General features: G+C 44.0%; 1 protein-coding gene across 1 annotated transcript in view; it reads left to right on the top strand.

Annotated features, from left to right (window-relative positions):
• Window positions 1-12,215, top strand: part of sik2b (salt-inducible kinase 2b) — a 124,107-nt gene that overhangs the window by 21,563 nt on the left and 90,329 nt on the right. The gene's annotated exons all lie outside the window — the stretch shown is intronic.

Below are 12,215 nucleotides of genomic sequence, written 5' to 3'. Positions count from 1 at the left end.
GACCTCGGCATCTGAAAAACATAAATGGGCCCACCCACCTGCTTTAATATGAATCCATCCTCCCCCTCCTCCAGTCCTTTCTAGTTTCAACCACCCACATGCTGTGTGGCAGGCAGTAAAATTGTGTCTAAAGTTTATGAATGGGGATGTTTCAAAGTCTTCTCTATCTCTCTCACACTCTCTCTCTCTATCTCTCTCTCTATCTCTCTCGCTCTCTCACTCCTTGCTTGTTATCTTAACCTCGGATCGTAAAGGTCACATGGCTGGGTAGAAACCAGAGATCATGCTCAGATGACGCCGCCGTCATGCATTTCCAAGACATGCCCAGATCTGTCCCATATTAGCCCTGGCTGACAGTGTGTCGGTTCATGTGGAATGGTTTCACAGATTATGATTGATCATTTTCTTAGCGATTATTTTACATCATGTGTTTTCAACCGGTGGTTTCGAGCTTGTGGATCTGCTACTTTTGTTGCTTTTGACGTCCAGACCTCTTCTATAACCTTGGCTGATGACTCATTGCAGACATCTTGTGTCAGTTATCATCTGATAATAATAGGTGACACATTGTGACTTTTGTAATTAGCTGATTATTAGCTATCAGCGTCATTAGCTTTGTCGGCAGATTTATGGTTTGATCCACCTTTGTCCTTGTGTCTGCCATGTCGGAGTGAAATATGTAGATGGCTTATCTCTTGCCACCCGTATTGTAAGGGAGGGTTATTGTGATGAGTCTATGCCCTCCACATAACATGTAAGCCACCTATTCTCCCCTTGTCAGGCTTTTTTCAAATTTGCTTACCTTTTTAAAGGTAGGGTAAGTGAAACGTTTTTAGTTAAAAGGTTAAATCACTATATTCTGATTAGTAATCATTGCTATAGAGCAGGGGTTTTCAACTCATTGTGAACGAGGGACCACGACCCTGACTCAGGTGACATTCACACCAGAATGCTTTACTGTCTGCGATTAAAATTAATTAAAACTGCTGCGTATTGTCGGAAATGTGCAAATGTGAATGCAATCACATTAAATATAGGGGATGAATGTGCCATTGTGGGTTGAAGAAATTGATATTTGGCACACGAGGAGGAAGGAGACGGCGTTATTACGCAGCGACGCGTAACGATGTCCCATGGATAGATGTGGTCTAATGAAGAGATGGAAGCCCTTATTGCAATATGGCCGTATCAAATATGCTGAAGGTTACACACAAGAACAAAAAAAATGCAAGAATGATGCAACTCCATCCCCCCAATCTCAGCGATTCTACCTAAGTACAGGTCTGAATACACCCTTAGAATCAACCTGGGGACCACTGTTGTGTTGGGGGGGGATATGGGCTAACATCTGTGCTTTTGTAACACTTGCTATGCATCCCATGTGTATACATCCCACTGTTTCTCAACCAATGTTCCATTGAATACTAATACTTTCCTAATAATGACTGAACCAGACATTTTCCCCTCTTGAGAATTCTAACTCCCTTTTTCTGTTGAATTTCTTGACTTCCGACTTGTCAGTAAATGACTACATGGACGTAGCCTGGATCCAGCCCAAAGACCCCGCCCACTCTCTGAGTGGACTGAGTCTCTTGGTCTGGTGTTGCACTGTGAACCTATAATTTCTTCGGTACAAAAATGTATTATCCAATGAGAATCGGTGGTGGGGATGGGTCTAACAAACAACCAATCAGCGCCGAGTCCCGTTGTCAGCGTCATCACGCAGCGCAACACACAGAGGAAGGAGGGAAAAACAAGGGAAATTCTAATCCCCTCCCCCTTGAAATCGCTCAGACAGGAGACAATGTCAGACTGAAGCTTCAAGAAAGCTACAGTCTGATAATCAGGCTAACATGGACGGTCATCATAGGTCAGCAGGTTATTCAGTTCAGTGTTTCTCAACTAGTGGAAAGATATTATTATTTATTTTTTTAAATCAACAAATCCTACATTACTAAATGAATAGTCGGGGACCACATGCAATACCTTCACAGACCACCTGTTGAAAACCCCTGCTATAGAGTGTTTGTTCAATAACAGGAGTCTCTCTGTCTCTCCAACTCTTTACATTGTGTGCCCACACAACACTTAAAAAAAAAACCCCAGGGTGCCCACGTTTTACATTCATTTTTTTGACACATTTTCTTTTTTATAAAAACCAAAGACGTCCACAGACGTCTTGGGCACAACACGCGGGGTAATACCCAGGACGTCCACAGATGTCTTGGACACACAATGTGTTAATAAACACAACAGAAAATACATTTTCAAGTAGGTGACCTTTTGTCTGGTCATTTCTTCTTTGTGTCATAACTTACAATTTTAATTTCACTTGTTACTTGCGCAAGCAGAGCAGAGCGCACAAGTACTGTCATCGGCTGCGTATGATCTGTGGCCAATCAGGGATTGGCTGATGACGTAACTAAGGGGGGGGGTTTGTGTGTGTGTGTGTGTGTGTGTGTGCGTGTGTGTGTGTGTGTGTGTGTGTGTGTGTGTGTCCCTTTTTGGCTGTTGATGGTGATGTAACTAAGGTACATTTCAAGGTTGGTATAAGGTCAATATCGGGTCTAAAGGATTTAGAACAGCATTTGTAATAGATATTAGTTAGTAGCAGCACTTGCACGCTCTGCTTGTGCACAAGTAGGCCATGTATGGCCTACTTGTGTGCAAGGTGCAAGTTTGCACCTCGACAGTGCATTTCTAGTTTCTGTATCTTGACTGAGTTCTCTATCCTGACTGGATACAATTGGTACATTATCCCGACCTGAAAATGCATTTTCTATGTAATAAAAAGCTGGGGAGACATGGAGACTCCTGTTACTGAACAAATAGCAATGAATAACCAAATAAATCAGTTACCCTACCTTTTAAGTAATCACAGAATATTCTTCACTATGATTGCACCCTGGACCATTGACAATGAGAGAACCGTCAGTTGGCAGGGAATGAGAATGAATCATAATTATTTTAAGCTCTGATGTGTTGAGAGAGGGACCAAGGGTCCTTGAATTTAAATCATTATGCAGTGGCAAGGGGCAGAGTTCACAGATGTCCTTTTGCTAAATTTGGACCTCAGGGACAAACGGCAACAACAATGCTTGTGGCTGTGTAGGCGCTTCAGTGTTTTTAAGAGCAATAAGACCTCAAACGGCATGTGGAGTTGGACTGATCAGTCTGTAAATGGACAAGACGAGAGTTTAAAGCCTGTAGCCAAGGACCCGGCCTTGCATCATCGTACGCCCATTTAAAGGGCAAGACCACTTTGGTAGAGGTTTCAGTTGTGTAGTTACCTTGCCATGATGTAACTCCAAACATGGACACGAAATCAAAAATAATTGCTCCAGTGATTCGAAATTAATAATTCAAAATAATATGCTCCTCATTGACGTACAATGCTGAAACAGCTCTCAAAGTCACTCTTTTAGTATGTAAACAACAATGTAGACAAAGTTGATTAAAATAAATGGTAAATGGTGCATTTATATAGCGCCTTTATCCAAGGCGCTTTACATAGATTGTGCATTACATTCACCCATTCATACACCGATTGCGGCGGAAGCCATGCAAGGTACCAACCAGCACATCGGGAGCAATTTGGGGTTCAGTGTCTTGCCCAAGGACACTTCGACATGTAGACAGGAGGAGCCGGGATTCGAACCGCTAACCCATGGATCATTGGACGACCTGCTCTACCTCCTGAGCCAAACCCAGTACTGAGTACATACTACATAACTGAATTATCAATTTCTAATCACTGGAGCAATTATTTTTGAGGGGCGCTAGGCCGCTAGCCCCTCCTATGTCTAGCTTTGAGGGTTTGTGTAAACACAAACATTATCCTAACACAAACATTGAATGCCATTGGCTGAGTTTCTAAAAGGGACCATGCGTAGCGAGTGGGCGTGTGGTTCTTCCACAACACCTCCCCTTTCACTGTGAACATAGATATTCAACATAGATGTGTCGTGCAACTTTCCTTATAGGGCGCTGAAATGAAGTGCGGCCACCCAGGTAGGCCTCGTCCGAGGCCTACCTGGGTGGCCTGAGGCCTACCAGGCCGGCCTGACCGGTCAATAAAAGAGTGCTGAATTAACTAGCTTGTATTGGTAACTTTGACTGCAATAGCCTCCCATTTAACCTTCTTGTATAGGCCTATATTTATTCACCCACAATCGAATGTTATTCTATTTAATTCACTTTCACAATGGGACAATAGTGTTTTCATATAGGCCTACATTTACCTTGCCGACATCACTTTGCCTCTGAAATTGTATTTAATAATATTTGGACTGCTGGACAGCTGACAGTAGGCTCTCTTCACACCAGAATTCTTTACTGCGATTAAAACGAATCCTGCTGCGTATTGTCGGAAAGTGTGCTTCGTTTGGCAGGTGTGAAGTCTCATTCGAATGCTAATGCGCATCAAAGAACCGCATTCTACAGACTTCACCAAAAAACGGGGGTTTCCAATCGCACTTGATTTCAATTCGGTGCAGGTGGGAATGCAATCGCATCAAATAAAGGAAAGCAAACAATGTGGCGGATGAATGAGGAGTAAAGTTGGAGACGGAGAAGGGATATTTTACGTGGCGCTAAGATCTCCCCTTAACGTGAATAGACGTGATCGAATGAGGAGACCGAAGCCCTCATCGAAATATGATCAGATGAGTACATTAATCAATTGCTTAAGGAAACTCATAAAAACGCCGCCGTGTACAGAGTATTCTGTCTGTCTCTGTCTGTGCGTAAACATGGAGGGCTGTCACTGTGTGAGGGGATCCACGTGCTGGAGACTTTCTTCATCTTGTTTAAATTATACTGCAAAATTAAACACATGCTCTATAAACTGTATGGCATATGCATAGTAGCTAGGGTTGCCACCCGTCCCTTAAAATACAGAATCATCCCTTATTGGAGAATTAAATGATGCGTCCCTTATTGAACCAATAAGGAACACAGTTTGTTCCTTATTTTCCTAAATAGCCTCTACACGTCAACACTGAATTTAACAATAATGAACAAAACAAAACACAGGACATATTAAAGTCAGCACAATATTGTTCTAGCAGGAGGCACACAGTACCTAAAGTAGCCTAAACCAGTGGTTCCCAAAGTGGGGTCCGGGGATCCCCAGGGGTCTTTGAGGGAGTTCCAGGGGGTCCCCAGCTAAATGATAGTTTGGAACCAAATGGACCCTTATGGGTCTGTAACTCTGAGAGTGTACAAATGGAACCAAATGGACCCTCAGAGTTAAATTAACATTGATTTTACAATATCAATTGGGGGCCCAGAGATAGAAATGCCATTAAATGGGGGTCCGTAGACTAATGTATGTCAAACTGGTACTTGAAATTAAATGGGTTGAGAATCACTGCGTAAAAATCCTCTCTTATGGGGGTCGCTGGCATATATTTTCGAATGGGGGTCCGCGGGCTCCTAGTATAGAGTCCTGTAGTCATTCCAGCCAGGTGGGTTCGGGGAGTGAGGCCAATTAGTAGCCTGACCAATTTGTTTTGGGAAGTCTGGAGCCTTGTTTTAAGGGCCTTTGAGGTGCTGTGGTACCGTCCAGGAGGTGCATGCATAGTCGAGGAAACCTTGTATGAGGGCTCCTGTTAGGGTCTTCAAGGTGTTTTTGTTGACCAGTGAGGAGATCCTGTATAGGAAACTTGTTCTTTGGTTGACTTTTTTGATTACGTTGGTGGCCAGTTTATCACCGGAATGATTTGACTCCATGATGGAACCTAGGTAGGTAATTTCATCTTTTCGTGTTCTTCATGTTCAGTTCATTTTCAGTTCTTCATGACCCAAACATCCAGTAAGGGCGAAATCCATTTGACATTTGACAAACATCTCCTGAGATCGATTCGGTATGGGACCTTATATTATTTATCATCTTATTTATCCGTGTTTTTACAAGATGTCATGACAGTAGTATTTCTAATACCTGCCCAATAGCCCACATCTTGGCTGCTGATGTGGGGATAGGTTAGCCTGCTATTTCAGTAGACTATTATAGTTGATTGTTTAATAATGTTGAGTTTTAAAGTCTAATATAAATATAAATCAATATAATTAAATATTGTGCCCATTTAAAGAACGGATTCACAATCAGAACTCTTTATGTTGTTATGCTCATTTGGAAAACAAAATTCTACTTCAAAAGTTGTGGATAGCATTAACAATAAGTTGAAGGGAAACTTCAACGTATTGCTTCAACTTATTGCTTCCACTTATTGCTTCAACCTATTGCTTCAACCTATTGCTTCAACCTATTGCCACACGCCTGCGCCGCAAGGCCGTGGCAGGCGTAAAGAGTGTCCCTTATTTCAAGATCTCAAAGGTGGCAACCCTAATAGTAGCATACAACAGTACTAATTTTATATGATGATCGGATAGCCTAATCTATAAGAGTACAGATTGTAAAGTTGAGGATCATTTTGCGCTCCCGTCTCCCTGTGCCTCGGCCACATGTCCAAAAGAACAGTCGGTGTGTGACACACACACACACACACACACACACACACACAGCCAGTCCAGTCCCCGACGGCCGACGACACACATGCATCCACGCTACCCTCAAGTCCTAACTATTACTAGAAGCGTAATTTTAACACCATGGATTTCACTGTGCAGTTTATGAATTAAACACATTGATAAAGTTCTCTGCTGCGTTTCCAATTGCCCTATCAGGCTTTTGAATGACACCACCTAATACTTCGTTAGACTCTATGCGAATTGGCGGAGAAGTGCCTTCACACTGCGCTGTCATCCGCAGCAATTGGAAACGCAGCAGATAACGGCTGTTCAATTCATAAACTACACAGTGAAATCCATGGTGTTAAAATTACGCTTCTAGTAATAGTTAGGACTTGAGGGTAACGTGGATGCATGTGTGTTGTCGGCCGTCGGGGACTGACGTGTGTGTGTGTGTGTGTGTGTGTGTGTGTGTGTGTGTGTGTGTGTGTGTGTGTGTGTGTGTGTGTGTGTGTGTGTGTGTGTGTGTGTGTGTGTGTGTGTGTGTGTGTGTGTGTGTGTGTGTGTGTGTGTGTGTGTGTGTGTGTGTGTGTGTGTGTGTGTGTGTGTGTGTGTGTGTGTGTGTGTGTGTGTGTCAGTCACAGTCTGTTCTTTTGGACGTGTCATTCAAAAGCCCGATAGGGTTGTGTGCTCTAGTCTAGGTTTTTTACGTCTATAATGCGGCCTAGAGGGCATGTGCGCATGCGCTGCACGTGCGACACAATACGTGCGACACAAAATGTGTTTGATAAACCCAGCCATTGACAATGAATGGCCAGTTTTGAGTGTTTGTCCTAACATGAACATTGAATGTCATTGACAATGAATGGCCAGTTTTGAGTGTTTGTCCTAACATGAACATTGAATGTCATTGACAATGAATGGCCAGTTTTGAGTGTTTGTCCTAACATGAACATTGAATGTCATTGACAATGAATGGCCAGTTTTGAGTGTTTGTCCTAACATGAACATTGAATGTCATTGACAATGAATGGCCAGTTTTGAGTGTTTGTGTAAACACAAACATTGAAGACTAAGTGAGGATGCAAATTCTCATTGGCCGGAATGAGATGATATATGATGATAAGATTATTTTTTAAATTTCTTGTCAACCTTTTGGAGTTGCATCATGGCAAGGTAATTCATATTCAAAAACTCAAACCTCAAAAATGTGGTCTTGTCCTTTTAAGCTTGAAATTAGCTTTAAAGTTTTGAAGAGTCATTGTGAATTGGCATTGTGAACGGGTTTTTGAACTGGAAGCCCTCTTCCCCCCCTTGTGATGTAGTGGAGGAAACCCGACCCCTGCGGTGCCGGAGGGTTAGGGGCCTGCAAAAGCGTTTCTCGGTTATTTGGAGAGAGATTGAACCGTGAGATAACGAGTATCACTTTGTGTGTAGACCTGTTCTGCTCAGGAAAGTGTGTGTGTGTGTGTGTGTGTGTGTGTGTGTGTGTGTGTGTGTGTGTGTGTGTGTGTGTGTGTGTGTGTGTGTGTGTGTGTGTGTGTGTGTGTGTGTGTGTGTGTGTGTGTGTGTGTGTGTGTGTGTGTGTGTGTGTGTGTGTGTGTGTGTGTGTGTGTGTGTGTGTGTGTGTGTGTGTGAGTAAGGGGGGGGGGGGGGGACCTGCACAGCAGTGCTAGAATAGCAGCTGGGAGGATAAGGAGTTATCTTGATCTGCCATACAGTCAAGTGACGCGTGTCGTGTGTCCCTCACGACATCACATGGACTACACACACACCCTCTGTGCAGCGTGATTGCAGAAGAGCGGACGTTCCACTGGTCCTGCCAGCAGCCAGCTGGGTTATCAAACAACACTATCTGTTGGCTAGAGCCTGATCCCAGTTTTCTTTGGAGAGTCCTAAAGACCACCGATGATGACAAACATTTGATAAAATACTCGAATATACTGAAACAGATTATTGTCTCCACCAGGCCGAAGGCATGGGGAGAGAGTATGTTTTGCACTCCGTCCGTGTGTGTGTGTGTCCGTCCTTCCGTCCGTCTGTTACCAGCTAATCTCCGGCACCAACGATGAACCTCTGCTCCAAAATTTCCAGAATGGCCTGTTATAGCGCCACCAGGAGGCCGACTTTTGAAAAAAAATTATCCCGCAAATCGTTACACACTATCTCTGTAGTCATGTGTTCAAGACGGATCTGTCCGATATTTCAGATTCCATCCTAATTGGCTAACATTGGCTTTCAAAGTTTGCAGGACAGGCCCGTTTTGAACAAAAAGCCTCAAAACACATTTTTGGAACAAAATGCCTCAAATCATCCAATTGCCATCCAAGGCGTAAGAAGAATTGTCACCCTTTTCACTTTGGCCTATTATAGCGCCACCAGGAGGCCACAACCTGACCTGCCCTGGTGGAGACCTGTGCACCGAGGGGCACTTTTTCTTTATGCAACTAGCCTACAACACAATTAAAGACACAAGAATTAAAATTGTTGTTGGGGTGTTTTCTCATCCGTGTCGTCAGTGCTGAGGTTTGGCAAAAGGGCCTTTCTGTGTGGAGTTTGCATGTTCTCCCTGTGTCCCCTAAGTTGGGAACCCTCACAAAAAGCATGCAGTAAGCATTCATGTTCTCTATACTGCCTCCCCCTGGTTTAGGAAAGGAACTGGTTGGAATAATGTGTTCCCTCCACGCACTTTGTCCAACCGAGGAAACCCCCTGCCCCCCCCTGTCAGGTGAAAAGAAGCGACTTGGACTAATTGGCTAATTTGTTCCCTGAAAAAAAAAGAGCTGTCTTTCTGCTTTGTTTTTGCCACCGAGCTCTTTATTAACATGGCCTGTGACTCATCATCGCACTCATTAGCATGAACCCTCATGTTCATAATGATGTCCATTATGGGTGTTTTCTTTTGCCTAAGTGCAGGATTGCAAAGTTTGCTGAGATCAGAGGGGGCATCATGTGTTCATGTACTAATCTTAGTGTAAGTTAAATCCCCCCCCCCCCCACACACACACACACACACACACACACACACACACAAGTCTCTATGCAACTAACAAATTATTGTTCCATTTCTGCATTTCTAGTTGATGTGTGGTGTCTTTTTGTGGATAGGTGGATTCATAGATTACTAATGCAGTGGTTCTCAGATGGGGGGGGGTCTGCGCCTCCGTGAAGAAAAAAGTGGAATGTCCACACACACGATATAATTCAGCTCCCGTCCTTTTTATTTCAACCTAAATACTACAACGTTTCGCCCCTCCGGGCTTTCTCAAGTTCCCGGTCTGCGCCTGCGGTCATATCATTTTGGGGGTCTTTGACACAAAGACGTTTTGAGAAACACTGATTAAGTGTCTCAGAGTGTTTACACTACTTCTTAGGATGACTCCATATTACCACTCAACGATTGTGACAGCCCTACAGCCCGTACATATAGGTTCTAAGATGTACCTGCATGACCCAAGGGACTATTGTTCCTGGCCAACACTGTCACACCATGGGGCATTGGCTAACCTCATTTCAGAGCAACCATTAGAATCTAAAAACATATTACAGAAGCCCTCTTTGTCCCCATTCTCGTCTGACCACCAAGTCCCCTGATTGCAAAATGCAATATTGTTATGTAAGACGTTTATCGTTTGTCATTTTGTCATCAGGCCGCAGCCAATGAGTGTGTAGGCGAAGGCAGACAGACACTAGGCTGGTATAAGCAGCAGCAGCATCAGAGGGAAATAGAATTAGGGCTACAGTATTCCCTTCCAAGATATAATTGAACAATGATTTCTAATTAAATGCTGCTCGTCAACCGTGGTGTGTTGCTCAGACGACTGGCCAAACCACATCTAGATGGGTTTGTTGTTGTTGCTGCTGTTGTTGCTGCTACCCTCTGGAGAATGGTCTGTTCTTGTCTGACACTGGCGGAAGTTCTAGGTCTCATCATAAGGAAACCGTTTACAAAACACTATTTTAGCTATTACATGTTGTAGCCTGTGCTTAACTGATTTGCACTATACTGATGCACACAATTCTTTGAGCGGTGCCTCCGCTCCATTGCGCAGCTATGTGTGTCCCTATACGTGTCCCTGTGTCTGTCAGAGCACGGAATGCTGCAACACGGTAACTGTCATCTCTCGACCGTTTCGGACGCGGGAAGGCTCGCCGGAACAGGGCCGGCCCACTGGGCATGTTCCTATGGGGGTCTGGATGTTCCGGGGACCCCCACACGGTAACTCTGTCATTTCTCGACCGTTTCGGATGCTGGATGTTCCTAGTTGCACTGCTCAGTTCACACAAGGTGTGATTTTTAGGTCTTCCTTTAGGACTTCAAAGCTACATGAATCTGACACCATTGCACTTTATTGAATGCGTGTCACTCAGGACCTCTAACTCCTTTTTTCCCAAGTCCGTATACGTACGTCGACGCTGGGTGGCGTCATATCCCAGGTCCGTATATATACGTACCCCAACATACTGTATACTCCGTCTATATAATGGTTTAGTCCTACGGAAGCTTTTAATATTGGTCCGGTTCCTAACTTCCTATAGCAACGGCCCACCGTTCCGACTATGGGATTGAAAATATATTCACAGTGCAAAGCATTTGAAAGGAGGATTTTCAAGCCTCCATAAATCGGATTCTAGGATCGCTGTCCTTGGTGGATTTTCTGCCATCCACATTTCGGATTTAATTTGTGCCTTTTGTACCGCGACGCTGCCACCATGTAAAAGCTTCTGACGAAAGGTAAAGAGCGTGTGCGTGTTCCAATGATACTAGAGTGTGTGTAGCGAGAGTGTGTGGGGTGCGGGGGGGTGGGCAAACTCAGACTTTTTAAAGTGAACGCGTATGCTGTCACTGGGAACTGGGGTTTATGCTAACAGCTAGCGGTAGAGATAGAGTTAAAATGGCATGATAATGATAGTTAACATGCTGCTATTTTCAGCCTTTTTGTGCTCCTTTTATTTTGTATTCTTCTGTTCTATTTTACTCCTTGAACTGCTAAGGTGAATGCCTGTATAAATAAGAGTTTCACCTCACTATTACTCCAACCATGTTGTGACAATACGGTTGATTGATTTAACTTTATACTGGCCGGTGCTGTGTCACTATGAGATGTATCTGTGAGATGGTCCCACAGTATAGAGCCCGACTCGGATATGAGTTTGGTCCATATGTCTCTCAGTATTTGAATGTTTTAACACCATTCGAATCGGCAATTCGCTGCTGCTTTCAACATGGTTGGTGGTGCGACGTAGGTGTGAGGGCTGCGTAGCAGCCCGAGCCTCTAGTTTTCTAAAATATTCAGAAATATAAGTTTTTCAAGATGTTGCACTTTTTCACAAAATGTGGGTCAAAGCATCAGTAATCGGTGGTTTATGCAAGGCACAGCAATTGTATTTGTATAGCACATTTCAACGAGGCAATTCAATGTGCTTCATACAGAACCTCAAGTAAAGGAAACACAAACATACAATGACATTAGTATGCATACAACAAAATAAGTAAAAATAGCAGACACAATAACCAAAATTGGGATCGACATCAGATCCAAAAATCTGGCATCATCAGCTGGGCTATAATCTGTGACGCGCGGCACACGATCCAAGTCACAGATGCCATCGTTGCAGCGTGTAGTAGCGATGAGTATGAGGCAGGTGTGTCTATAAGGCTTCTGAGACAAAAGAAGTGCTGTCGGCCGGGAGGGGAGGGGAGGGGAGGAGGGGGGAGCGTGCTTGGCAGCGAGAGGCAG

Source organism: Electrona antarctica (genome assembly GCF_951216825.1).
Source record: "Electrona antarctica genome assembly, chromosome: 11".
Taxonomy (NCBI): domain Eukaryota; kingdom Metazoa; phylum Chordata; class Actinopteri; order Myctophiformes; family Myctophidae; genus Electrona; species Electrona antarctica.
This window is presented reverse-complemented; position numbering and strand designations above follow the sequence as displayed.